At 44.9% G+C, this 12,129-nt stretch overlaps 1 protein-coding gene across 1 annotated transcript in view; it reads right to left on the minus strand.

The window, feature by feature from the left end:
* LOC134608454 (Y+L amino acid transporter 2-like) overlaps positions 1-12,129 on the minus strand; it is a 29,853-nt gene extending 17,724 nt beyond the window's left edge. The window contains exon 1 of the mRNA XM_063451269.1: positions 12,041-12,129. The gene's annotated coding sequence lies outside the window, so the exon portion shown is untranslated. The remainder of the gene's footprint in view (positions 1-12,040) is intronic.

The raw sequence follows: 12,129 nt of genomic DNA on the forward strand, positions 1-12,129 counted from the left end.
TACATTATCCCCCCACAACCAGTAACCTGTGTTTATTATACATTATCCCCCCACAACCAGTAACCTGTGTTTATTATACATTATCCCCCATAGCCAGTAACCTGTGTTTATTATACATTATCCCCCCCCATAGCAAGTAAACTGTGCTTATTATACATTATCTCCCCCATAGCCAGTAACCTGTGTTTATTATACATTATCCCCCCACAACCAGTAACCTGTGTTTATTATACATTATCCCCCCATAGCCAGTAACCTGTGTTTATTATACATTGTCTTCCCCATAGCCAGTAACCTGTGTTTATTATACATTATCCCCCCACAGCCAGTAACCTGTGTTTATTATACATTATCCTCCCATAGCCAGTAACCTGTGTTTATTATACATTATCATCCCCATAGCCAGCAACCTGTGTTTATTAGGCATGTGCATGGGAAAAAATTTCGGCTCGGTTCGGCATTCCGGAATTCGGGATTTTCTAAATTCGGGACTTCGGCAATTCGACACTTCAAGACTTCGGAACTTCGGAACTTCGGCACTTCGACACTTCGGAAATTCGGCACTTCGGCACTTTGGCACTTCGATACTTCGATACTTCGGAAATTCGGCAACTTTGGCATTTCGGCACTTCGGAATTTCGTGACTTCCTCATCTCAGGACTTCTCTTGCAGCTGCTTGGTAGATAACTCCCTAATTCCCACGGTATCAGGGAGTTATCTACCAAAAGGCTGAAAGACCTAAATTGGTCTTTCAGTCAAATTTACTAATACTAAGTAAAAATTACTTAGTATTAGTAAATTTTGCCCTACTCGCAATACCGCGAGTAGGGGCATGTCTAGTAAACAGTGAGCAGCCTGTGTTTTAAAAAAAAAAAGTGGCCCCCACCCCTGAGCTGCAGGTGGGGGCCCCTAAATACTAATAAGGGTGGACCTAATGTCCTCCCCCTGGCCCCCACTACTGAGCGGCAGGTGGGGGCCCTAAATACTAATAGGGGGGTAACTAATATCCTCCCCCCTGGCCCCCACCCCTGAGCAGTGGGTGGGGGCACTAAATTGTAATAAGGGGGGCCTAGTGTCCCCACTATGGCCTCCACCCCTGAGCGATGGGTGGGGGCCTAAACTAGAATAAGGGGGGGACCTTATGTCCTCCTCCTGATCCCCCACCCCTGAGCGGTGGGTGGGGGCCCTAAACAAGAATAAGGGGGGACCTAGTGTCCTCCCCCCTGGTCCCCACCCCTGAGCGGCGGGTGGGGGCCCTAAATACTAACAGGGGGGTACCTAATGTCCTTCCACCTGGCCCCCACCCCTGAGCGGTGGGCGGGTGCACTAAATTGTAATAAGGGGGGGCCTAGTGTCCCCCCTATGGCCCCCACCCCTGAGCAGTGGGTGGGGCCCCTAAATTGAAATAAGGGGGGGACCTAGTGTCCCCCCTGGCCCCCACCCCTGAGCGGTGGGTGGGGGCCCTAAACAAGAATAAGGGGGGGACCTAGTGTCCTCCTCCCTGGCCCCCACCCCTCAGCGGCGGGTGGGGGCGCTAAACACTAATAAGGGGGGGACCTAATGCCCTCCCCCTGGCCCCCACCCCTGAGCGGCGGGTGGGGGCCCTAAATTGTAATAAGCGGGGGACCTAGTGTCCTCTCCCCTGGCCCCCACCCCTGAGTGGCAATTTTCCCACGCTGTGTAATTTGACTCATAACTCTCTGATTGGTTACTTAATCCACCAATTGTAAAATGACACAGAGCCTAATTGCAGGGAGGGGAAGGCTTTATAAGCCTTCCCCCGCCCAGCCGAGCTCAGTCTGCGCGGAGCCCTCCATGGGTGAAGATGGAATTTTTTTTGCGCTAGTTTTTATTTTTTTTTATAATTGCGTCGGTTATTATGGCCTTTTTTGGGGCTGAAAAAAGAAGATTTTAGAAGAAAGAAAACATCAAATGGTAATTTTTTTTTTACAGGTACTTAGTTAAAGGTCCCCACCTCATCATCCCCCCATAGCCAGTAACCTGTGTTTATTATACATTACCTGTGGCTGCTCACCCCTGAGCGGTGGGTGGGGGCCCTAAACAAGAATAAGGGGGGGACCTAGTGTCCTCCTCCCTGGCCCCCACCCCTCAGCGGCGGGTGGGGGCGCTAAACACTAATAAGGGGGGGACCTAATGCCCTCCCCCTGGCCCCCACCCCTGAGCGGCGGGTGGGGGCCCTAAATTGTAATAAGCGGGGGACCTAGTGTCCTCTCCCCTGGCCCCCACCCCTGAGTGGCATGTGGGGGCCCTAAATACGAATAAGGGGGGGACCTAAGGTCCTCCCCCCTGGCCCCCACCCCTGAGCAGCGGGTGGGGGCCCTAAAAAAATTGTCCCCCCCAGGTGACTAGGGGTCCCCAAACCCCTAGTCACCTCATCCCCCCAATACAACTTATGCCCCTACCTACCCCCTCACCCTAAAAACTAATGAGGGGGGGACCTTTAACTAAGTACCTGTAAAAAAAAAAAACTTACCATTCGATGTTTTCTTTCTTCTAAAATCTTCTTTTTTCAGCCCCAAAAAAGGGCAAATAAAAAACCATAATAACCGACGCAATTATAAAAAAAAAAAAAAAAAACGAGCGCAAAAAAAAAATCCATCTTCACCCATGGAGAGCTCAGCGCAGACTGAGCTCTGCAGGGTGGGGGAAGGCTTATAAAGTCTTGCCCCGCCCTGCAATTAGGCTCAGAGCACTCTGATGGGTGGGTTTAAGCCATCCAATCAGAGTGCTCTGACAGGTAAATGAAGAGACTGACAGGTAAGTCTCTACATTTACCTGTCACAGCACTCTGATATGTTGGTTTGAAATCCACCAATCAGAGTGTTCTGTGTCATTTTACACAGCGTGGGAAAGTTCTTTGGAATTTTCCCACGCTGTGTAATTTGACTCATAACTCTCTGATTGGTTACTTAATCCACCAATTGTAAAATGACACAGAGCCTAATTGCAGGGAGGGGAAGGCTTTATAAGCCTTCCCCCGCCCAGCCGAGCTCAGTCTGCGCGGAGCCCTCCATGGGTGAAGATGGAATTTTTTTTGCGCTAGTTTTTTTTTTTTTTTATAATTGCGTCGGTTATTATGGCCTTTTTTGGGGCTGAAAAAAGAAGATTTTAGAAGAAAGAAAACATCAAATGGTAATTTTTTTTTTTACAGGTACTTAGTTAAAGGTCCCCACCTCATCATCCCCCCATAGCCAGTAACCTGTGTTTATTATACATTACCTGTGGCTGCTCACTGTTAAAAAACATTAAAAAAAATAAAAAAGGGTCCTAAAGTAAAAAAAGGGGGGAGGACCTATTGTCCTCCCCACCGGCCCCCACCCCTGAGCGGCGGTGGGTGCCCTAAATAAATATTGGGGGGACACCTAATGTCCTCCCCCCTGGCCCCCACCTCTGAGCGGGGGATGGGGGTCCTTAACAAGAATAAGGGGGGGGGACACCTAATGTCCTCCCCCCTGGCCCCCACCCCTGAGCGATGGGTGGGGGCACTAAAAACTAATTGGGGGGACCTAATGTCCTCCCCCATGGCCCCCACCCCTGAGCGGTGGGTGGGGGCCCTAAACAAGAATAAGGGGGGGGACCTAATGTCCTCCCCCCTGGCCCCCACCACTGAGTGGTGGGTGGGGGCCCTAAATACTTATAGGGGGGGCCTAATGTCCTCCACCCTGGCCCCCACCCCTGAGCAGCGGGTGGGGGCCCTAAATACTAAAAAGGGGGGGACCCTTGCCCCCATCCCTGAGCGGCGGGTGGGGGGGCTCTAAATACTAATAAGGGGGGGACCTAATGTCCTCCCCCCTGGACCTCACCCCTGAGCGGTGGGTGGGGGCCCTTAATACTAATAAGGGGTGGGAACCTAACATCCTCCCCCTGGCCCCCACCCCTGAGCGGCAGGTGGGGGCCCTAAATACCAATAGGGGGGACCTATTGTCCTTCCCCCGGCCCCCACCCCTGAGCGGCGGGTGGGGGCCCTAAAAAAAATGTCCCCCCCAGGTGACTAGGGGTCCCCTGAAATTCAGCAGGAAGAGCGCATGGACTCCCAAACACAAACAGCCACCTTGGTAGAGACAGTACTCAGAGATGCTCAAGCACCTGCAACGAAGCAGGACATTCAAGACCTTCTACTTAAGGTGCGGCAAACGTTTACGGCAGATCTAGATCTGATTAAAGTGGAAGTGCAAGGGGTGACTGCCCACATTCAGGCTTCAGAAGAAGATAACATAGACACACGATGTGAAGTGCCAAGTATGTGTGAAACCTTACACCAAGTACAGTCTGCACAAGCAACTGTGGCTCTAAAACTGGACTTAATTAAAGACCAAAGCAGGCGGCCAACCTTAAAATTAGGGGCATCCCTGACACAGTCAACTCAAATGAGCTCCCACATTATCTCAGACACCTCATGGCGGAGTTACTACCTCCTAATCAAGCTAAACAGGTTGGGTTTGGTGGATTTCTCCGGATAAATAAATCAACGCAAGCCCCCTCCGCTGCCCCACGGAATGTAATCGCCAGATGCCAATCTCTCACAGATAAAAATTGTATCCTCCCTGCAGTACGGGGCAAGACACCCTATGATTTTGAGTACGCACATCTGTCTTTCTTTCAGGACTTGACCAGGAACACGTTACAATGGAGAAGATCTATCGACCACTCTATCACTCGCCAATTACAGCATGCAGGTCAACACCTAGATTACTGACTGTCACACAAGATGGCTCCACTTTGCGGCTGACCTCTCTGAGTGAGGCACCTACATTTCTACAAGCCCTGGAACTTCCATATACGTCAACGACCCCAGTGCCCACACCCTCTCAACATGCTTGGGACCCTGAGAGAATAGCACCCTTTGTTACTAGGAGTGGAAGTGGAACAGAGAACCCCTCAATACTGCCACGCATGCCATTATCGTATTGCATTTTGTTGTTAATTTTGTTTAACGTTTTGTTTCATATCCTTCTATCACTCAACACCAGGGTTTTCCTCTAACCTGCCCCCGTGACTCCCATAAGTTAGGGGTTGATATGTTTAGCTTGCTCACACAAGCTACATTCCCCTAGTACGATACCGTGATACACTGTAGGCACTTCTCCAATCAACTTTAAAATCACAGCACAGTGACTAACATACAGGTACAATTATCACACCTGTACACATGATGCCCACACCACACGGTTCCGACAACACTGACACATCATAGGGCAGGGATTTAGCTTGATGTTCGAGTATTTTTATGTTTTTTTTTAAACCATATCTAGTTACACATACTAGACAAGGAGTGAACCACTTATTACTTAGTTACTCCACGACACGTAGGTCAAGAAGGGAAACCTCACTGCTCTGTCGCAGCTTATGTATACTGGTCTTTGCTGCATGATATATACCTGCCTTATCCTTGTTTAGCCCTTTATTCCTTCTCTTGAATTGCTCATGCTTACAAAAAAAAAAAAATGAGGCATGCTTTTTCTATGTCATGACATGTACACTACTGTTGATTGTTGATGCCTTTATATTATTGTATCTCTCTGCTACCAACATGCCTCAATAAAAAGAGAATTGAAAAAAAACTAAGAAAAAAGACTAGAGTAAAACACAACTGAATATGATCAGATAACAGGGCGCCACAATCACTTTAGTTGCCAACTAGATTTTCCAAAAAAGAGGAAACAGTGGATAAAAATCAATACATCCAATTTACTGACATAGAATAAAAACAAAATATAAACAATAGCACAATATATGTGCAAAAATAGCAAAGACCCTTAGGAATAGCAGTTTAATCAGTTTAAAATTCCAAAGAACTTTCCCACGCTGTGTAAAATGACACAGAGCACTCTGAATGGCTTAAACCAACCAATCAGAGTGTTCTTAGCCTAACTGCAGGGCGGGGCAAGGCTTTATAAGCCTTTCCACGTCCTGCGGAGCTCATTCTGCGCCGTGCCCTCGCCGGCTGAAGATGGATTATTTTTTAGTGTTGAGTTTTTTCTTTTTCGTCAGATTTTTTTTTTGCACTTGGGTTTTTTCCTTTATCTATTACAAGTTCGACGGGTATTATGGTTTTTATTTGGCCTTTTTGGGGGCTGAAAATTAAGATTTTATAAAAAAGAAGACAAATGATAAGTTTTATTTTTTTTACAGGTAGTTAGTTCTTTTATTCCCCCCTCACTATTTTAGGGTGAGGGGGGTAGGTAGGGGATTATTATTTTTTTATTTGGGTGGAGGGGTGACTAGGGCCTTGGGGACCCCTAGTCACCTTAGCAGGGGGGGGTATTTTCATTTAGGGCCCCCACCCTCGCCGCTCAGGGTGGGGACCAGGGGGGGAGGACAATAGCCCCCCCCTTATTGTTATTTATGGCCCCCACCCATCGCTACTGAGTCTACCAGTTGGACCTGTTCAGTCAGGGCCAGGAGAGGTCTGCCAAGCAGTGGAGGTAGAACTATCATAGTGTCCAGCACTTTATATGTCAGAATATGGACCTTCCACAGTGTGTGGTTTGTAAGGAGAAAAAGAGGACAGCTATTTGGGGAAAGGAATGGGTTAATCAGAAGAGGAATATGGCCTTCTGTTGTGGGGTGGAGGATGTTTACTGGCAGGGGAAGGTGCCAATCTAAATTGAGAAGGAAGATTGTTAGTTGGTAGGCAAATGTGCCAGTTCATAGGCAGGCAAATGTGGCAAAATATATATTGGGTAGGGTCAAGTGTATCTGTGTGTGTGCCAGTGTGTGTATCTGTAGATATGTATGTATGTATGTATATTTGTGCTTGTGCTAGTGTGTGTATGTATAGGTATGTGTGTGTATCTGAGTGTGTCCCTGTGTGTGTGTATGTGTAGGTATGTATGTATATTTGTGCTTGTGCTAGTGTGTATGTATAGGTATGTGTGTGTATCCAAGTGTGTGCCAGTGTGTGTATGTATAGGTATGTGTGTGTGTCAGTGTGTATATGTGTGTATAGGTACATGTTTGTATGTGCTAGTGTGTGCATGTGTCTGTGTGTATAAAAACATGTTTAGTCATATATTTTTAGTTTAAGTGATCTTTTAATCTTTGTATACATTTTACAGTGTAATAGAGAGTTGTTCTACATGTTTTAGTTAATCTGCAATATAAACTGACTAAGATTAATAATTTCCCAGTTTAGAGCAGATTCAAGAAATATTTTAATATTTTTCAAATGGTCTATATACAGGACTGTGTGCAATTGCACATTAAATATTTACATTTAATGACAATATTTACATTTACACATTTTGATAAAATGGAACTACTATAATTAGAGGATGCACACAGTTCTTTAATAATGTGTTAGCATAAACTGTAAGGTGGACTGTATTGTTAAAAATGTGTGTCTGCTGCCAGTAAATTGATCTGTAAATGTTGATATATTGGGTTCCGACAACACTTTTTAAAGGAACACTTGAAGTTAATACACACATTTTTTATGCACATGAATAGTGCCATTAAAAATTATATAAATTTACCGATTATCTAACATATGCTTTTTAAAGTTCATATTACCTGACGTTGTTTGCATAACTGGCCCCTGCAGCTAAGCTGATCCTCCTCTTTGTTAGCCAACACAAACTTCCTAATTTGTGCTGGACATAGTTCAATGAAATGCGTCTCATAAAAATGACGGGCGAGCTGCAGGCAGGGCCAGATTAAGAGCCCAGTGGGCCTGGAGCTGACAAATATGATGGGTGTAACACTGAAACAACCATACCTCCCAAGCGTCATGTATCTGTTGGAGGGGAAGGATGCAGCTATACGAAAACACATACTTTGTCTGCATTACCTAAACTAATTTTGTCAGCCAGTCCACACAGGTTTTGTTGCCATACATCCCTCTTAAGCTTCCAAACTTAAAGGGACACTATAGTCCCCAGAACAACTACAGCTTATTGTATTTGTTCTGGTAAGTAGAATCATTCCTTCAGACTTTTTGCAGTAAACATTGTCTTTTCAGAGAAAATAACTCCACTGGCCACTCCTTAGATGGCTGCTAGAGGTGCTTCCTGGGGCAGTACTGCCTAGTGTGCAGCACTGCCATTCAGTGTCTCCACCCTCTGCATGCAGACACTGAACTTTACTCATACAGATGCATTGATTCAATTTATCTTTATAAGGAGATGCTGATTGGCCAGGGCCATGTTTGACTTGTGCTGGCTCTGCCGCTGATCTGCCTAGTTGACAGTCTCAGCCAATCCTATGGGGAAGCATTGTAATTTGCTCAGACCACCACTTCAGATTATGTCAGCAGACAGTCATTTCAGAGGCAGAGCCAGCAGCTGCAGACTTACAAGTAAGAATACAAGTAAGAATTTTTTCCTAGTTTGTGGCAAAATTGGTAGCGCTTCAGACTTGTTTTTTTGCCTTCTTTTGGATCAACAGCAAAAACATATGTGAGGAAGACTGAACTTGATGGACGCAAGTCTCTTTCTAACTATGTAACTATGTAACTATATATTTAGGGAGGCAAGAGAGGGCCAGGGGGGCTAGAAGGTGTTTTTTACATAATAGGGTCAGAAATACATGATTGTGTTCCTGACCCTATAGTGTTCCTTTAAGCAAGAGTATGTGAAGAGTAGTTAGGGTTGCCAACCTGGAACAAAAATACCAGCCTTTGTATAATTAATTAGTTATGAGTGACATCACATGATGTATATCACAAGGAGTGACATAAGAGAAACTTCTGTAAAATCACCAACAAACTACTCACAGTTTGATTCTGCTGTATAGATGAATTGCTCCCAGTGTCTCAGTCTCGCAAGTCTCCCCATTTCTCCCAGTGTCCCCATGTCTCAGTGTGTCCCCATGTATCACAGTGTCAGTGTCCCCATGTCGCCCAGTCCCCATGTCTCCCAGTGTCCACATTTCTCCCAGTGTCCCATGTCTCAGTGTGTCCCCATGTCACTAGGATACTAGGGGACAAAGTGAGACCCGGGCACACTGGGAGACATGGGGCCACTGAGACACTTGGGGACACTGGGAGACATGGGGGCACTTGTGAATACAGACATGGAGACAATGGGAGACATGGGGGCACTTGTGAATACAGACATGGAGACACTGGGAGACATGGGGACACTGAGACATTTGGGGCACTGGGAGAAATGGGGACACTGAGACACTAGGGACACAGAGGTATGGGGACACTGAAACATGTGGGGACACTAGGGACACTAAGAGACATGGGAACACAGACACTGGAAGACTAGGGGACACTGGAAGACTAGGGGACACTGGAGGACTAGGGGACACTGGGAGACACTGGCTGGAAGACAGACACTTGGGGACACTGGGAGACATGGGGACACTTGTGAACATAGACATGGGGACACAGACATTTGGGGACACTGGGAGACATGGTGACACAGACACTGGGAGACTTGGGGACACTGGGAGACATGGGGACACTGAGGACACTGGCTGGGAGACATGGGGATACTGGGAGACAAGGGGACACTGAGGACACTGGCTGGGAGACATGGGGAAACTGGGAGCCATGTGGACACTGGGCCACTAGGGACACTGGCTGGGGGACATGAGGACACTGGGAGACATAGGACAGTGTCTCCGTGTCCCAATGTCTCAGTGTCTCCCAATGTCCCTATGTCACACAGCATCCCATGTGTCTCAGCATCCCCATGTGTCTCAGCGTCCCCTAGTGTCTGTGTCTGCATGTCTCCCTGCTGCCTTCCCCCCCATCCCTCACTTACCTGAGCTGTAGAGCTGCTGTCTGGATTATCTGTGCTGTGTAGCTGCTCCCCCACGGATCAGTGAGTAGTAGAGAGAGGCAGGGATATGTTGTAACTTCCTATCCCTGCCTCTCTCCACACACAGTGACCCCTACTGGCCGGTGCTGGTATTGCAGAGTAATCTCCGTTTATACTGAGTAAAATACCTGCATTTGTATTGTCGTTATTACTGCAGTACCGGCATGGCCAGGCAGCCTCAAATACCAGCTGTGCCAGTGAAATACCAGTCAGGTGGCAAACTTGAGAGTAGTGTGTAAAAGAAAAAATTAAAAAAAATTAAGTAAGTTTTTTTTTAAATGGGCCTATTCCATGGGCCTGGGCCTGGAGCTGCAGCTCCATCAGCCCCTCTGTTAATCCGGCCCTGGCTGCAGGGAGCAGCAGTTAGTTAGATGGACGATTAGACTGTATGTGCACATTGCAGAGGCAGTCTATAATAGCAGGTGCTCTAACAGCAAAGCACCTGCAAGTATAAGAGCTATACATTTACCGCCAGCATGCAGTGTGGGCAGATAATGAACAATAAAGTTGTACAAATTCTGCATAGCCAGCTAGGAACTCTCGTTCTATGCTGGCTGACACAAGCTGCTGGGGGCTTGTATTTGCACACCTGCAAATACATTAAAATATCTTTGTATCGACAGCTTTTCAAGTAGACTCCATGTAGCATAACCATTTTAACAAGCATTTTTCCAATTTTATATTGTGTTGCCTTCCATTATTTGTTAAGTATTTGAAGATCACTAGCTCACTTAATAATCCTACCTCTTTGTTCAGCAAAGATCTTCATGCAATTGCATTCATGCAATCCTTTCACTGCGCTAGACACTCTCACATTTACTAAAAATTGGTTTGATCTCTCTTTAATATGAAGACTTTACTGTAATAGCATGTCCGTGTGCTTCTTGAGATTAGTGAGTTCACAGTTCCAAGTGGCAGATATTTCAGCTGCTGTCATTAAGAGTGTGACTCCCGTTGATCTTATATAAAGTATATCCTGCCGGGACTGTACGCAGATTACCAATACATTATTTCCTGTTCATTATGAGAAATAATAATTGCATATAGATGATGTCACCATCCATGATGTACTGTGTTTGAAATCATGTTCAGCCAATTGTAGAAATGGGCACATCATGAATTATATAACATATGCATATTACGTGTTTGGTTTGTAAATATAAATTACCTATTGTGATTTGAGAGAGCTACAACATTTTCTTACAAAGAGACAGTTTGTGAAAACATTCTCAATGAATATTAGGCAAGCTAAAAAAAAAAGGAACAAAAAAACTAAACAAAAACAAGCAAACAATGTAATCATCTTTATAAACATGCAGGAAGTCTGTTAGGCCCAAACTTGTGTTTAGCTACTGTAGAGCACATATAATGTACAATGTAAGAGCAACATTCAAAAAAAAAAAAAGTGAGAAGCAAAAGAGGGCTACTGCTAATTTAACTCTTAGACCTTTGCCATGGTATTTCTCATTATACAAAATTCTCATAAAAATGTTCCAATTTAAAAGTCAAAATAAGGGTTACTATCTGACATGTTTCACAATAGAAAATCTAGTGATTCCTCACAGCTCCAGGTGAAACCACTGCAGCAAATTTCTATTCCATTTGAAAATAAAAGAATTGCGTTTACTCAATATTTAATACAATTATAGATGTCCCATTCATTAAACATTCAACTGGATGGAAGATTAGACTAATGTAAACTACTAGACTAATAAATATACTAAGAGAAAAATAATTTTCTATTACATGTATCATACTATTACTGCACAAAATAAAATACAATAAAATTAGAAGAACTCGGCTACATAATATATTTTAGTATTGCACTGTAAGACAGCAGCTCTCAATCTTCACTAGTCTAAAGATAGAATATTGTGCCTGACCTTAATAATGCACTGTTTAGTACATTGCTACATTCGGTGTCATATTTTATAAAGGATATAAAAAACATTTTCAGTTTTGAAGTCATTCACCTCTGCTTTTAGTTTTATAAAGAGCTCAAAAACATTTCACCACTTAACCTTTTATCATTATAAACTAAGGGGTTTATTCACTAAACTGGAAGCTCTACAAAAGAAATCGGTAACTTTAACTCAAAATACCTCAGATGGGTTATTAGCGGAGATCGAGAATTTTTCCAGTTCATCTATTTTGGCCTACAAGACTTTCGGCAATTTTCCACCCAGCTGAGTGAATACACCGATGAAATACATAAGAATATAGCTGCAAAAGACTCAGCAAGTGCATACCTGATAAGGCTATTCACCTAGGAAAGCCTTTTCTTTTCTGTTTAAAAGACAAATCATGTATTGCTCCATATGCACGGCCGCCCAGTGAG

The sequence above is a fragment of the Pelobates fuscus genome, chromosome 4 (assembly GCF_036172605.1).
Source record: "Pelobates fuscus isolate aPelFus1 chromosome 4, aPelFus1.pri, whole genome shotgun sequence".
Lineage (NCBI taxonomy): Eukaryota > Metazoa > Chordata > Amphibia > Anura > Pelobatidae > Pelobates > Pelobates fuscus.